This window comes from Molossus molossus, unplaced genomic scaffold (genome assembly GCF_014108415.1).
Source record: "Molossus molossus isolate mMolMol1 unplaced genomic scaffold, mMolMol1.p scaffold_m16_p_1, whole genome shotgun sequence".
Taxonomy (NCBI): Eukaryota; Metazoa; Chordata; class Mammalia; order Chiroptera; family Molossidae; genus Molossus; species Molossus molossus.
In genome coordinates, this window is record NW_023425344.1 from 149,788,636 (window position 1) to 149,805,467 (window position 16,832).

The window sequence follows — 16,832 nt, forward strand, 5'->3', positions numbered from 1 at the left end:
AGAATGGAATATTCCAACATTCCAAGAAGGAGAGAGAAAAAAATATTGTAGGGAAAAAAAAAAGTTCTCCAATCTTTCTTTAGGAAGTAATACAATTGATATTTTTGGATCTGTTAGCTGTTTATTTCTTTATTCCAATTTGCCCAGAAATAAGACTAGAAAGAAAGATGATTTAACTTTGGGTATTGGGCACATAGTGCAATATCATAGAAATATACACTTAAAACCTATATAATCTTTTAACTAATGTCACCCCAATATATTTAATTTTAAAAATAGAAAAATGATTTTTTGAGCCCCTAAGAGACTCTAACATCCGTGTGTAGGAAGCTTCACAGATGCATTTGATTTCCAGCCTAGCTTGGAACTAGAGTATATACATAACTGATAAAATATTAATAAACTCTGTGGATTATATCAATGTCAATTTTCTAGTGTTACTATTGTACTATTGGGGAAACTGGGTAAAGTGTGGACAGGACCTCCCAGTGCATTATTTTATAACTTCTAATTATTTCAAAATAAAAAGCAAAAACAATAATTTCAAATTTATAAATATTAAATGAAACTATTCTGTTAGCTATTACCTGCACATAATGTTAATGCCAATAATATTGAAATAATAACAGATAATATTTGCTATGTTTACTATATACCAAATATTATACTGAGAGTTCTCCACAGATGATTTTGTTTAATTCACACATGACCCTTTGAGCTAAGCATCATTACACAACTGAAGTGAAGAGATATTGAGTAGCATTCCCAAGATTACCAACTAGTAAATTGCAAAGCCTGGACTTAGCCCAGCCAGTGTGGCTTAATGGATTGAGCATTGCCCCATGTACCAAGAGATCCCCGGTTCAATACCTGGTCCAGGCACATGCATGGGTTTGGGGCTCAATCCCTATTGAAATTTCCCTCCCTCTGCCTTCCTCTGTCTCTCTAAAATCAATAAAAATATAGTTTTAAAAAATCCTGGATTTAAACTCATTTAGACAAACAAAGCACCATTATATCTTATTCAACATTTATCCCAATCATAGTTTTCTGTGAGTCACATCAGAGAAACCCTTCTGCAAACAGGCAACGACATCCCAAAGCACTATGGTTGCTGGACTGTCGTTCCCATCTTACCCACAGGACTCTACCTGCTGATTGTAACTTGAATGTAAATTAAGTCTTGGTTTTAGCTTGACATGTCAAGTAATGCCTATTCACATTTTTTAATTCTGATCTCTGTCAAGGCCTATAGTGTTTTTTTCTCTATTATTTCTGCTTGCAGAGAAAAATAAACAAAGTTAGTGTAAAAAATATAGGATGGGATTGGAAAAAATAAGAAACGTGAAGCAAAGAAATTCGGAAACATAGGAATACAGTGATCTTAATTGTTAATTTATCTATTTTAAAATATAAGCAATAAGTACATTTCAAAAATACTGAATGTTTCTATAAAATCTGGCTCCTGTAAGTTGCTCAAAATAGTCTTTTTTTTTTTATTATTTGGCAATTGAACATATAATTATGTTCAGAAATTTGTGCATAGTACAGTTGATGTTCAAATACTAGATGTTCAATAAAGATTTGAGTAAATATGTGAGCTACAGAGAAATAAACTGTAATAATTTGGGCCACCAGAGGAGATAAGGAACTACTATAATTTTATACCTAGTGAAAGGAACAATGCTACAAGATAAGTTTTCTTTTAATGACTAGAGAGGTAGTAACTTTACAGACTTCAAGATAAAACTTGAACTACCAATTTCATGCTAGCCTACCCATCAGTATATTTTTTCCAAAGCTCCAAAATCATTCTGATTAAGTTGCAATCATCTTCCAGGAGTATTAAATCCAATAATAAATTCAATATTAGCAATTTCCTTTGTTTTATATAGAGCACCCAACTGATTCATGAAATCCAGTATTTAGTTAACTGTACTTTCTTAAAGCAAGAGAGCCAACCTAAGTGTCCAGTTAAGGTAACTGGAGAAAGAAATCTTGTAAAACTAGTATCAAGATTAATGACCTAGTAATTATTTTGAAATATTATTTCATGAAGTGTAAATTTATATGCTGACACATAAATAAAGTGTCAATTGTTGGGTCATAGTACACATTTGTACAGTTGGGAAACCATTATGGTTTAAAGGAGTCAATTTTGCAGTCAGAATTTTGAGGAAAATCTTCATTAGCAAGCATAGAAATTTAGATTATACAGTGATTCAATATGCTTTTATTTTTTTAAACATTTTTTTTCATCTTTATTGATTTTAGAGAGAGAGGGAGAGAAAGAGATAGAAACATTGATGAGAGAGAACATCAACAAGCCACCTTCTGCATTCTCCACAATGGGGACTTGGCCCATAACCTGGACATGTGCCCTGATGCGGAACCAAACTGGCGGCCTTTTGGTGCATGGGTTGATGCTCAACCACTGAGCCACACCGGACGGGATATGCTTTCATTTTTAATACAAATTTTCTATTGATATTGCCAGTCGAGCTATATTGTTTCTACTAATTCAAGACCCTTTGTTATGTGCTATTCCTACCCTATCCACAAATGATTTTTAATACTCTATCTCTATATTCTGTTTCCTTCAAATCACTCCTTAATATTTTTCCATATTATTACCATTGCAATGTTTTGGCTCAAAACATTCACCCCACCCAGGACAACTTTCTCTCTCCTTTTCCCCAGCTTTAAAGTCCAGCTCAGCAATCACGGTTCACAGCTATGATGATTTATGTGCAAAAAGTTGTGACAAAGAGTTATCCAAATTAACCAATTACAACATTTCAATCAATGCAAATGAGTAGATTTGGGGTTTGGCAAGGTTAAGTAACATGCCCAAAACATCACCAGTTTGAGGTGGGGTTGTTCTATGAAAGAAAGAATTCTATCAACCATGAAGATATCTGGAGAGGCCTGAGGCTACATGAAAAAAGAGAGAAATCCCGTCATCTTCACCAACACATCAGACGTGAATAAAACCAGCCTGGTTTTCCAGACCAGAGCAGCTGCTTGCCAAATCAGCAGATGACCACAGTCAATGCCACGTTATGAAACCAGAAAATATCAACTAAGCAGGTTTCAGTTCAAGCCAGTCCTCTAAGCTAATAGACTATACTTTATACTCAAGGCCCACGTTCTTTGTTCTTTAATTTATTCATTCAACAAGTACAACAAATGTCAGCTCTGCTCTAAGATCTAAGGATACAACAATGAATAGACAATATTTCTGACCCCATAGACCTTTCCTTTGGGGATAAGGGGAGCAGAGTGGGAATGACATAATTAACAATGAACCTAAGTAACAGATGATCTTATATTTCAATAAATATTTCAGTATATTGAATTATGTCTTTCTATAACATGATTCTTGATATATTCTAGAGTGCACAATTCTATATTTAAAAGTTTTAAATCATCATTCCTAAATGGTTTCATAACGAACAAAGTAGAAACTTTTTCAGTATCTCTAAAAAAGCACTTTGAAAAGAATCTACATGCTTTCCTACATTGAGTCTCAACATTGTATTAACTTCACTAGTGGATTTAGTTTTAAATGGTGGTATTCAGACCACTAAGGGCATGTACTAAGCAAAAACTCCCATAACAAATTTCATAGTTAGAAATTAAATCTCAAAAGCCACAAAAATTTCTGCCCCCAAAGACCCCAAAACAAACACCTAGTTTATTTTTTTCTTTCTCATTGTCTCCTTACATTTATTTTTACCTTCCTTTTCCCTCAAGAAAATATCTTATTACCCAGTTGGGTTTGTTTTTGTTTTTGTTTTCCAATGGCAGCTTCTCTAATTAATGTATATAATGGTCTGAAACAGAAAACCAGAAATGATTGCTTGGCCTGAAGAGGGCATTGATATGTAAAGTAACAAGTACTATGTACAAAGTAAACAGATGTTCTAGGAAACAAATGAGTACTGGGTGCCTATGTAGAGATAACAGGCTGATGCCAATTTATCTTCATTTCTTCCTATCACAGAACCTGAAATAATGCTTTACGAAGTTAATTTTATAATTCCTGAAAAGGCATTCAAAAAACCAAGCAGCAATAATTTCCAAGTAAAAATTAATTTTTGGTGATAAAAGTGTTTAATATCTCTGAAATCATCTGATATAAAGATGGAGGCTTCTGAGTTGGGAGATAGTGCTAAGTAGGATTGAGAAATAGGGGTGGGAAATTATCTGCTATTGGTAGATCTTCCTTAGCCACTAGGAATACTGATCAATCTCAAGTTTTAGGCAACTGAGAAAATAACCACACACATATCAATAGCTACTTGTTATTCTAAATTCAAAGATTAAAGAGAATCGTCCAAAACATTATTAAAAACAAGACTGACTGGCAGCTAAGAGGATAGACTTTGAAATCCGAGTGATTGTGTTGTAATCCCAGCTTTGTTACTACTCATTGTCTGTAATTTGGAAACTCAGTTTTCTCTTTGTGTTCAACTGATAACAATAATAATTGAAATAACTGTTCACTAATTTCCACAAATATGTATCTATTAAGCACTTACTAAGTGTTAGGCATTGTTCTATGGGTTGGAGATACTTTAGTAAACACAACAGACAAAACATGGAATTTATATTCTTTTAGGGGAAATAAACAATATGAACAAGTCAAGAAGTGCTATGGAGAAAAATAAGCAAAGATGAAATTTAGAGGCTTCTGGGAGCATAGAGTATTGAATTTTTAATAGCATATTTAGGAAAGTCCATATTGAGAATGTGAAATTTTAACAATGTCTAGAATGAAGTAAAGAAAGAAAAGCACCATCAAGTTTCTATTTAAAAAAACAACAACAACAACATTCTAGCTGGAAAGAACAGTAAATGTGAAGATTCAAAAGCAGGATGTGTGAGCACTTGATTGACTACTGAGTACTGGCACCATATACACAGTGAGTAGAGGTGAAGGAGATCCACATAACCTTTTGTTGTCAAGCAGAGTCCCCATACATTTTATTTTTCAAAATAAATATGTCCTGGCCGGTGTGGCTCAGTTGATTAAGCATCCTCCCATGCACCAAGAGGTTGCTGGTTTGATTTCTGATCAGAGCACATGGCCGGGTTGCAAGCTTGACTTTCACTAGGGGGCATGCAGGAGATGTTTAGAGGGTGCGTAGGAGGCTGCCAATTGATGTTTCTCTCTGATTGATGTTTCTCTCTCTCCCTCTCCCTTCCTCTCTCTCTAAAAAATTATATACATGTATATGCCAGAGTGGAGGGGTGTTGGGGAGCTGGATGATAGAAAGTGAAGGAATTAAGCAAAAAAAACCCCAAAACATATATGTTTCATTGAGTTGTACACCTGAAACCTGTATGATTTGTGAAACAATGTTATCCCAATAAATTCAATTAAATAAAGAATAAATGATATGTGGGCCTTACAAATATATTTGGAAAATATTCAGAAATAATATCCTAAAGTTTCTGAGGAAAAATACATTGTATTTTATTTCTCATACATATAATTTTGATATGTTTTAACCTGTCTATAATTGAGATTCTGATAACAACCAATGTGTTTAGACATTTTATTTTATATTTTTGACATTTTATTAGTTGTATAAGACACAATTATGCATTTATAGTTAATGAAATTACAGATCCTATGAAATATGGTAGTTATTTAAATTAAGACAATTGTGATGATAAAATGTTGAAAAACTTTCACATTCTTAGTAAAAAGCAAGAGTTCTCAATTTCTAGGAACAAACAAAACAGAAAAAAGGACAAAACAGTTTGGATTTGAAAAGATGCTGGGATTACACAAACCAAGATGAAGAGAGGGGTGGAATTGAGCAAAATAGTCTCCCCACACCCATATTTTTCTTCAAGAATTAAATGCTGCCTTGGAGATTGTATAAATTGAAATGCCTATGGAGCAGTTACAAGAAAGATAAGCTTAAGAGTTTCCCTTTTAAGGATGTAGAAGACCTAGATTCAGACAATTATAAGATACTGAAGAAAGAAACTGAGGAAGATACAAATAATTGGAAGTATATATCCTGTTCATGGATAGGAAGAATTAACATTAAAATGTCCATGTGACCCCAAATAGTCTACAGATTCCTATCAAGATACCAATGGCATATTTCACAGAAATAGAACAAATGTTTTAAATATTTACATGCAACCATGAAAGACCCCAAATAGCAACATAAATCTTGAGAAAGAACAAATTTAGAGGAATCATGCTAAGTGACATCAAACTATATTAAAAGGCCATAGTAATCAAAACAGCATGGTACTGGTATAAAAACACACATATAGATCAATGGAACAGAATAGAGAGCCCAGAAATAAACTCACAACTTTATTGTCAATTATTATTTGACAAAGGAGGCAAAAACATACAGTGAGGTAAAGATAGTCTATTCAATAAATGGTGTTAGGAAAATTGGACAGATGCATGAAAAAAAATGAAACTAGACTACTTGCTTATACCTCACACAAGAATAAACTCAAAATAGATTAAAGATTTAAATGTTAAACTCAAAACCATAAAAAATTTTAGAAGGAAACATAGTCAATAAAATCTCAAACATTTCTCATAGCAATAGTTTTTCTAATATATCTCCTTGGGCAAGGGAAACAAAAGAAAAAAAAATAGGACTACATCAAACTGAAGAGTGTTTGCACAGCAAAGGAAACTATCAATGAAATGAAAAGACAAACCTCTTAATGGGAGATCATATCTGCCAATGATAGTATCTGATGAGTGGTTAATATCCAACATTTACAAAGAACTTATAATACTCAACACCCAAAAACAATCAATTTAAAAATGGGCAAAGACCTAAATAGACACTTCTCCAAAGAGGATACACAGATGGCCGACACATGAAAAGATGTTCAAAGTCACTAATCATCAGAGAAATGCAAATTAAAACCACAATGAGCTATCACTTCACACCTGTCAGAATGGCTACTATGAATACATCAACAAACAACAAGTGCTGGTGAGGATGTGAAGAAAAGAGAACCTTTGTGCACTGTTGGTGGGAATGCAGATTGGTACAGCCACTGTGGAAAGCAGTATGGAATTACCTCAAAAAAAATTAATAGAGCTAACTTATAACCCAGCAATTCCACTTCTGGGAATTTATCCAAAGAAACTTGAAACACTAATTCGAAATAAAGTATGCACCCCTATGTTTACTGCAGCATTATTTACAAAAGCCAAGATTTGGAAACAGCCCAAGTGTCCCTCAGTAGATGAGTGGATAAAAAAGCTATGGCCCATCTATACAATGGAATACTACTCTGCATAAAAAGGAAGAAAATGTTACCTTTGAGACAGCATGGATGGACATGGAGAACATTATGCTAAGTGAAATAAACCAGTCAGAGAAAGACAAGTACCATATGATTCACTCATATGTGGAATATAATTAATAAACTGAACTACCAAGCAAAACAGAGACCGACTCATAGATAGAGAGCAGGCAGACAGCTCTGGTGGGGGAGGTCAAAAGAGAGAACTCGTGGACACGGACAACGGTGTGGTGATTGCTGGGGGGCAGGAGGTGGGTGGAGATGGAAGAGGGCATAAAGGGGATAAATGGTGATATAAAAAATAAAATGAAAAAAAGAAAGAAAGACGTTTCTCTCCATCTAGAATTTAGCAGAATAGAGTGAAGGGATAAAAATGACCAGTGAAAAGTGACAGGTGTGACAAAACAAAATGGAGGCCTCACAATAGGCATTTCCGAGGAAAGAAATGGGAACAAAAGCAGTCTTCAGAGATGAAACAAAACAATCTTGATCTAAAAATTCTATATACATGGAACAAAGTAATTATCCCTTTCCTCAGTACATACAATACTTTTGGAGACAAAGATCCACATTTAGTGAAAAAATAATTTAGGAAGTAAAATCCTCTTACTCATAAACGAACACAAACCAAGACACATTCTGGCTTTTTCTGCATCAGTAAATGCTTGAAATTAAAGCAATAGTAGCCCTGGCTGGTTTGGCTCAGCTGTTAGAGCATCAGCCTGCCAGCCAGAGAGACCCAGGTTCGGTTCCCACTAAGGGCACATACCTGGGTTGCAGTTTGTCCCCGGCCCTGGTTGGTCGTGTCGGTGGCAGCCACTAGATGTGTCCCTTTCATGTTGATGTTTCTCTCTCTTTCTCTTCCTCTCTCTCCCACTCTATCTGAACAAAAAATGGAAAAATGTTCTTGGGTGAGGATTAAAATAAATAAATAAATATAAATAAATAAATAAATAAATAAATAAATAAATAAATAAAAATAAAGCAACCGTAAATATAAAATTTAAGAAAAAATTATGCTCTTTCAAGAACTTCATTATTGGCCCAATTATGTTTCCAGTGTGAATCTACAACACTCCCCCTTCCAATTATGTGACATCTGCACTGAGCTCTCTGGTGACAATGGTTCACAGACTCATACAGGTTTCTAGTGTACAACTCAGTGCTTCATCCTTCGCCTTCTTTCTTCCAGCTCCCCATGCCCCCTCCTCTCTGACACATTTATTTTGAAAGAGAAAATGTATGAGGACTCTGCTTGACAGATACATATGTCTCTCACCTCTACTCGCTCAGTAATAGAGCGCTCGCACATCCTGCTTTCGGACCTTCACACTTCAAATATCTACATTTGAAGCCTTCCTCAGAATATCATCAGAAACTTGCTTTCACTCAAGAAGTTTCAAAAACTTGACTGTGAGAAATAATATTTATGGAGGACTCTCTGTAGAATATAGTGCTGACCACTTTTATAGACAGGTATTCCTCAGGTTGTGTTCATGTGAACGTAAATATGCCCAGAAGTATTAGTAGAGAAAGACAAAGAAAAATTTCTGTGATAAAACTTGTCAGGAACCTGGTGAGCTAAATTAAGTTAAACAGAATTCACTGCTACAGGACTCCTCAGAGCCTGTAAGAGACCACCATGCTTTGTAAATCTTCAGGCGTCACATCAAGTATGGGGCATACAAATTTCTTCCATTTCACTGCATCCCCAGACACACAGAAAGAACAGCGTTATATCACATAATGCCAGTATCTCACAGACCGTCCTTTGGGAAATGTCACTGGAGATGCTTTAAAAATGTATTCCTGTAAAAGCCACATTTGTTTTCATGTATAAAGCCTGCATTAGGAGGTGTTATAAGAGATTTACCTGTGAAACCTGATCACATCAACTACTTTATAGTAGTATTGTCTCTATACGAACCAACAGAAGAAATATTTCACTGGTTTTAATATCAAGATTGGTTGTGATTCTCCTGAGAAACAATTTTTTGTTCATTTTGGTTACTGTGAACCTCATACTTGATTGAATTTTCCTTTTCACATTGACTACTAAAAAACTTACAGAAAAAAAATGTAGTCAACTTCTCTGAAGTGGTCAATTTTCTCTGGAAAGATACAAACAGAGGAAACAGCAGTGTGATGATGGGGCATGACCGTGTCTGTCCTGCTACCCAGATCTAGCCTTCACACTGAGACCCTGTGAGATCCTGTGTGACCCTGTGTGAGCACAAGTTTCAGAAACTGTTTTTCAAGACAGATGTTATGAGACTCTGGGCAAGAAATACTACCCCAGACCCAAATGAATGAATATATAGCGATAAAGAGAATTTCCCTTCCCATTGGGGCTCGCACAAAATAAAGTAGTACCTAGTTACTGTTTCAGCTCGGCGGGGGTTTGGCAGCCAGAGGACACTAAGCATTAGGCTGGAGAAAGACACATTCTTTGCAAAGGGGCAGTGGCAGCTGGCACAGGAGAACATCAGTGAAGACAGCCAAGCATGAGCTGTTCACAGCAAAGTAAAGACCAATAACTTTATGTCCATCCTTCACAAGGAGACACATGGAACTTTCAGGAATGCTTGAAGAGAAATTTTCAGAGACGTGAAACCCTGCACCTGTAAGGGTGAGGACTAATGTATACATAACGTGTAGTATGTAGGTACAAATGCAAATATTAGAGCATTTATGCCCCTACTGTGGTGGGGCTTGGGTCATTCAGAATTTTTGTTTACTAGTTGTAATACTAGCTCTAATTTCCTACTCTTATTTTTTGTTTTAGCCTTCCCTTTTTTGCATTAAAATGTTTTATATTATGATCTTATATATCTCTTATATTTTTAAATATATTTTTATTGACTTTTAGAGAAAGAGGAATGGAAAGGCTGAGAGAGATAAAAACATTGATGAGAGAGAAACATCGATTGGCTGCCCCCGCACAGCCCCCACTGGGGATCTGGCCCACGACCTGAGCATGTGCCCTGATCAGGAATCGAACTGGTGACCTCTTGATGCATGGGTCTACACTCAACCACTGAGCCACACTGGCTGGGGCAATATATACCTTTTCTTAAGGCACATTAAATAATTTCTTAGACTAAGTTAATATTGAATTGATGACATAATTGATATTTTATAGAAGAAATTCAAATGATCAATCAACATGTGATGTAAATAGAAGCTTTTCATAGGATGAGGATCCCAACCCCACAAAGCTGTCCACCACCTCACTGACAGTAACTGTGAATGTTATTTTACATAGCAAAGGGGACTTGGCTGATGTGATTAAGTTAAGGACCCTAAAATAGGGAGGGAGACGATCCTGGTTCTGCCAGGTGGGCCAATATAATCACAAGGTTGCTAAAAAAGTGGAAGGTGGAGACAGAAGAGTCAGAATGGAGATGTGGTGATGAAAGCTGAGGGCAGAGTGATGTGGACACGAGTCAAGAAAGTGGGTAGGCGTTAGATGCTATAAAGGGCAAGGAACAGATTCTCCCCAAATGCCTCCAAAAGGAATAGAATTTTGGACTTCTGACCTGTTGAACTATAAGTTAATATATGCATGTAGTTATGAGCTATTAAATTCATGGCAATCTGTCACAGCAGCGATAGGAAACTAATAGAAGGCTTCAGTGAGATAATTATCTTTTTTTTATGCTAATACTAAATTACATGAGTTTAGTAATTATAGAACTCTGATACACCACAGGTAGAATGTAAATTTGATACATTTCCAGAAGATAAGCTTCAAGGACCAAGGTCTATATCTTTAAAATTGTTTAACAATGTATTTTTCTATTTTTTTAAATTAATTTACTTTTTCTTACATAGTGACATACAATATTATATTAGTTTTAGGTATACAACACAGGGATTAGACATTTATATACCTTATGAAGTGCTCACCCAAATAAGTATAGTATCCATCTGACACCATACATAGTTATAATATTATTGACTACATTCCCTATGCTGTACTTTACATCCCCGTAACTGTTTTTGTTTTTTTTATATAACTGGTAATTTGTACATTTTATCTTATTTTTAATTTGTGCTTCTTAATTCATTTCACTTCTTTTACCCATCTCTGTAAACCCCTCCCATCTGATGACCATCAATCTGTTCTCTGTATCTATGAGTTTGTTTCTGTTTCAGATTCCATGTATAAGTGAAATCATATGGCATTTGTTTTTCTCTGATGGACTTATTTCACTTAGCATAATACCCTCTAGGTCCATCCATGTTGTCACAAATAGCAAGATTTCATTCTTTGTATGGCAGAGTAGTATTCCATTGTATATGTGTACCACATTTTTTTATCTACTTGTTTACTGATGAGCACTTCAGTTGCTTCCATATTTTTACAATGTAAATAATGCTGCAATGAACATAGGGTTGCATATATCTTTTTGAGTCAGCGGTTTGGATTTATTTGGATAAATACCCAGAAGTAGAATTGCTGGATTATACTGTAACTCATTTAAATTGTTTTTAAAAACCTCCACATTGTTGTCCATAGTGGTTGCACCAATATATGCAACCCCTATCAAAATGCCAATAACCTTTTTTAAAGAACTAGAACAAATCATCCATTATATGGAACTACAAAAGACATGAATAGCTAAAAAACTATTGAGAAAGAATAACAAAGTCGAGATTTCATGCCATCTGATATCAAACTATACTAAAAGGCTATAATATCAAAACATCAAGGTACTTGTATAAAAACAGATACATCAATTAATGAAACAGAATAGAGAGTACAAAAATAAACCAATGCTTATATGGTCAATTAGTCTATGACAAAGAAGAGAAGAATATACAATGGGGTAAAGACAGTCTCTTCAATGAATGGTTTAAAAAAAAAAAAAACTAGACAGGTACATGCAAAAAAAAAAAAAAAATTAGACCACTTTTTACACTAAACATTAAAAACTCTAAACATAAGACCTGAAACCATAAAACAGCTAGAAGAAATCATAGGCAATAAACTCTTTGACATTGGTCTTAGTAAAAATTTTTAGATGCATCTCCTATGACAAATACAACAAAGCAAAAATAAACAAAGGGCACTACATTAAAGTGAAAAACTTTGCACTGCAAAGGAAACCAGCAACAAAACAAACAAACAAAAAAGGCAAACTACTGAATGGGAGAAGATGTTTGCAAATGATATATTTGATAGGGGATTACTATACAAATATGTAAAGAACTCATACAGCTCACCATAAAAAAAAGTAATGTGACTAAAAAATGGGCAGGGACCTGGCTGGTGTGACTCAGTGGTTGAACATTGATCCATGCAACAAGAGGTCAGCAGTTTGATTCCCAGTCAGGGAACATGCCCAGGTTGTGGATCCATTCCCACTGGGAGTGGGGGGCATGTGGGAGGCAGCCAATTGATGTTCTTTCTCATCAATATCTCTATCTCTCTTCCTCTCCCTCTAACATCAATAAATAAAAATAAAAGATTTTAAAAATAGGCAGAGAACATGACTAGACTATTCTCTAAAGAGGACTTACAGATGGTCCACAGATACATGAAAATATGCTCAACATCACTAATCAAAACCACAATGAGATATCATCTGACACCTGTCAGAATGGCTATCATCAATAAATTAACAACTAGGGTTGGCAAGGATGTGGAGAAAATAATTTTAACATTTTGACCCACTAACTAAACTCGAGGAATATATAATAAAATAATCAGAGAGTCTGTTGAAATATTTTTTCGGAGTAATGTGTATTCAAATATTATACATGCAAAAACTGAAACCAACTAAATAAACAATAATATGGAAATAATTTAGGTAAACTTTATTATATTCATGCAAAATATTATAGTCATCAACTCCATAAAATGCCAAGGGAAAGGGCAAACACCAACATTTACATTAATTACAACTCTAATATTGTAAAATGTGGACACAAATATATATTCAGGAAGATTAAACTAATTATTTTTGAATTATGAAATTTGTGCGATTTGCATTTCTGCCTTTATATAGTCCTAAATGTTTAAAAAATAATTTTCTGCAAAGTTAATGCATTACTTTTAAAATGATAAAAGTTAGCCCAGCCAGTGTGTCTAGGTGCTTGAGCGTTGACCCATGCACCAAGAAGTCGCAGGTTCGATTCTTAATCAGGGCACATGCCTAGGTTGTGGCCCTGATCCCCGGTAGGGGGCATGCAGGAGGCGGCCAATCAACGTTCTCTCCCATCAGTGTTTTTATCTCTCTCTCCCTCTCCCTTCCTCTCTCTCAAAAAATCAATAAAGAAAAAATTTTTTTTAAATGATAGAAGTTAAATATGAAATATATATTTAGTATATTATTATGAGGAAACTCAAAAAAAACAGAACATATCATCACTGCTATGTAAGAAGTGTGGATGTGGTAGCCCAGAATCCTCAGAGTTCTTGTTTTTGGACCATTGTCCTGCTATTTTCTTCTTCCACCCCTCTATGTTGGACTTCCAGAAATCTCTGGTTTCTAGAAAGGGTAGTGTGAAAATCACTGATCTAGTCCAACCCATTAATTTTGATGGAAGCCAGGAAACCTAACTAAAAAGCAGTTATGATAAAGCTAAAACTAGAAGAATGGTTCTGTAGCTCCTAAGGCAGTGCCCTTTTGTTTATATTAAAATGCATTTCAAATTTTAATTTCCCCCAGACTGGTCTGAAAAAGGTATGTGTATTCCCTTCTCTACAGGTTAAAAAAAAAAAAGAACCACAAATCCATTTTGAATCCTGAAATTCTTGGTACTTTTCTATGTGCCCTGTAATCCTTTAGGGGATAAAATGTGTACAGTTTGTTTATCTGAAAGCAAAATATCCCTTCGTTTGTGTTTTTGTTTTAAATGGGCCTCAAATACACGGAGGCAGACCTGCAAGGTTGCTCCTTTCCTTTGTATCTTCACTGGCAGTGTTGAGCTATGTCCTGAAATTGCTGTCCAGAGAAAGTGGGTAAATCGTGTTGTTGGTCCTTGGTACGTGGTCAACTCAACTCCTCTCTTAGAGTAGAATCACAATTGTCTGTGTCTGTGTTGTGTAGGTCCCAGCCTTTCGACAGTGATGCTCTTTACTAGGAAGACCTGAGGCACTCACCTGGCTGGTGTCCCTCACAGACATGTCTCTCAACCATGGTCAATGTTGTGGCTGGATCTGCCCTTGTGGTTCTTACGATTACAAGATGCACTTCAGCAACAACCATCAGGAAATTTTGAGAAGGAAGATTTATTAGTTAGAAGTCCTGGAGTTTATATGGCATGCCCAAGGACAACACTGCAAGGCTGTGGAGAGGGTTAAAGATAGAGAGAGGGGAAAGGAGGAGAAGAGGGGAGGAGAGGGGAGGGGAGGGGAGGGGAGGGGAGGAACCTGGGATCTGCTTTGATTAGAGCATGAAGGTGATATATATATAGGCTTTCCCTTGGGTTTGCTCTTTAGTGACTAATTTAAAGCAAAAGAGTCCAAATTCAGGAATCAGGGAAAAGCAGAATCATTCAAGTACTTAGTTGTCTAATTATCCAGGGCTTTCTGAAAGAGGAAGCAACAAATTTCTTATCTTCAATTTTTGTTTATTTGTTTTTTAAATGGATGCCTTGGCAATCAAAAGATTAATGTCAGCTACTTATACTATAATTCGACTTATCACAGACAATCTGTGTGGCTCTGCTCCCTCTCTTAGTAGGGAATTTTTTTTTTTTTATCCTCACCCGAGGACATTTTTTGTTCAGATAGAGTGGGAGGGAGAGAGAGGAAGAGACAGAGAGAGAGAAACATCCATGTGAAAGGGACACATCGAGTGGCTGCCACCCACACGACCAACCAGGGCGGGGACAAACTGCAACTGAGGTATGTGCCCTTAGCGGGAACCGAACCCGGGTCTCTCTGGACCTCAAGCCGACGCTCTAACCACTGAACCAAAGTGGCCAGGGCGATCTTAGTAGGGAATTAACAGCCCTTATAACTGTTTTTCTTTCAGTATTTGTCACCAGTCATGACAAATACAATCAGCATGTTACATTTTATTATATTTTGTTGTATTTCATTCATATATTTTTATTTTTTATTTGTCCATTCAATATATAACTTCAATACTAATTTGGTGGACAATTTATGGGGAAAAAAAGGGGGGATATCTGTTATACTTTCAATAATAAATATAAATTAAAATAATGATAATAATTTTAAACTTTCACAGGAATTTTTCACTTTCTTCACTAGTTCATTATTTCTAAATGTGACAGGTCACACCTCACTGAAAACAATTACGTAAGTATCTCCTCCCTATGTTTTAGGTTATTCCAAACAATTTATTTGCATATGGTATATCATCCATATCATTATCCTTTGCTGTGTAACAAACCACCTAAAATTAGTAGATTAAAGTAAACACCACTCATCAGTTCATGATTATGTGAACTGGCAATGCGGACTACATTTAGCAGAGCACTGCTCCTGGTCTTGCCTGGGTTCATTTATGTAACTGCAATCAACTGGTGGCTCTGCTGGAGCCCAGTTGTCAAGGAGAGAGCATCACTCTCACATGCCTTGGTACTCTTCAAGAAACTTCTCTAACGAGCTAACTTGGGTTTGCTCACGATGATCTAGAACAAGAATAAAAGTAACATGCCTCTTGAAGCTCAGGCACAAAGTCACCTTTGCTGTATTGTATTGATCAAGGGAGGTCACAATGCAACCACAAGTTCAAGCACAATACCACATCATAATTATAAGTGGGTCAATCTAGGAAGAGACTATAACCATCATAAATATCTACATGCCCCAACATAGGAGCACCTAAATATATAAAGCAATTATTAATGGACATAATGAGATATATCTACAGTAATGCAGTAATAGTAGGAGATTTTGATACCCCACTCACATAAGTGGGAAAATCATCCAGACATAAAATTAATAAGGAAATAACTGTCACATGAGACAAAATCATGACAATGAGACAACTTCAGATTTAGCAGCTCTTTTATAACTAATATCTGTACCTACTAAGAAGCACAGAAAATGACCGCTTCACTAGATCATACCAAGTGTGTATGATGAGCTCCTACAAGATTTGCATCTCCCATCATATCAGTATGGAGTCAGAGACAACTCTTTATCAAAAGTCTTACCTAGGGCCTAATATGAGTGGGGAAAGAGGCAGGACAGAGGCTCTTTCTAATTACTCAACCCACGTCAACATCTCCATATGTCACTGTTTGTACTTATTTGCTATTGCTGCAGTAAAACTACCTCTATGTGGTTTAAACAACAGAGATTTATCTTATTAGAATTCTGGAAGCCAGAAGTCTGTGATCAAAGTGGCAGCATTAGTTTCTTTTGGAGTCTTGAGAGATAGATAGCTAATAAACAGCTGTCTACTCTCTGTACCTTCATATGGTCTTCTCTCTGGACCTTTGTCCTAATATCCTCTTATAAGGACACCTTTCAGATTATATTAAGGCCCATTGATACGACCTCATTTTATCCTAATTGCATCTCTAAAGTTCTTAAT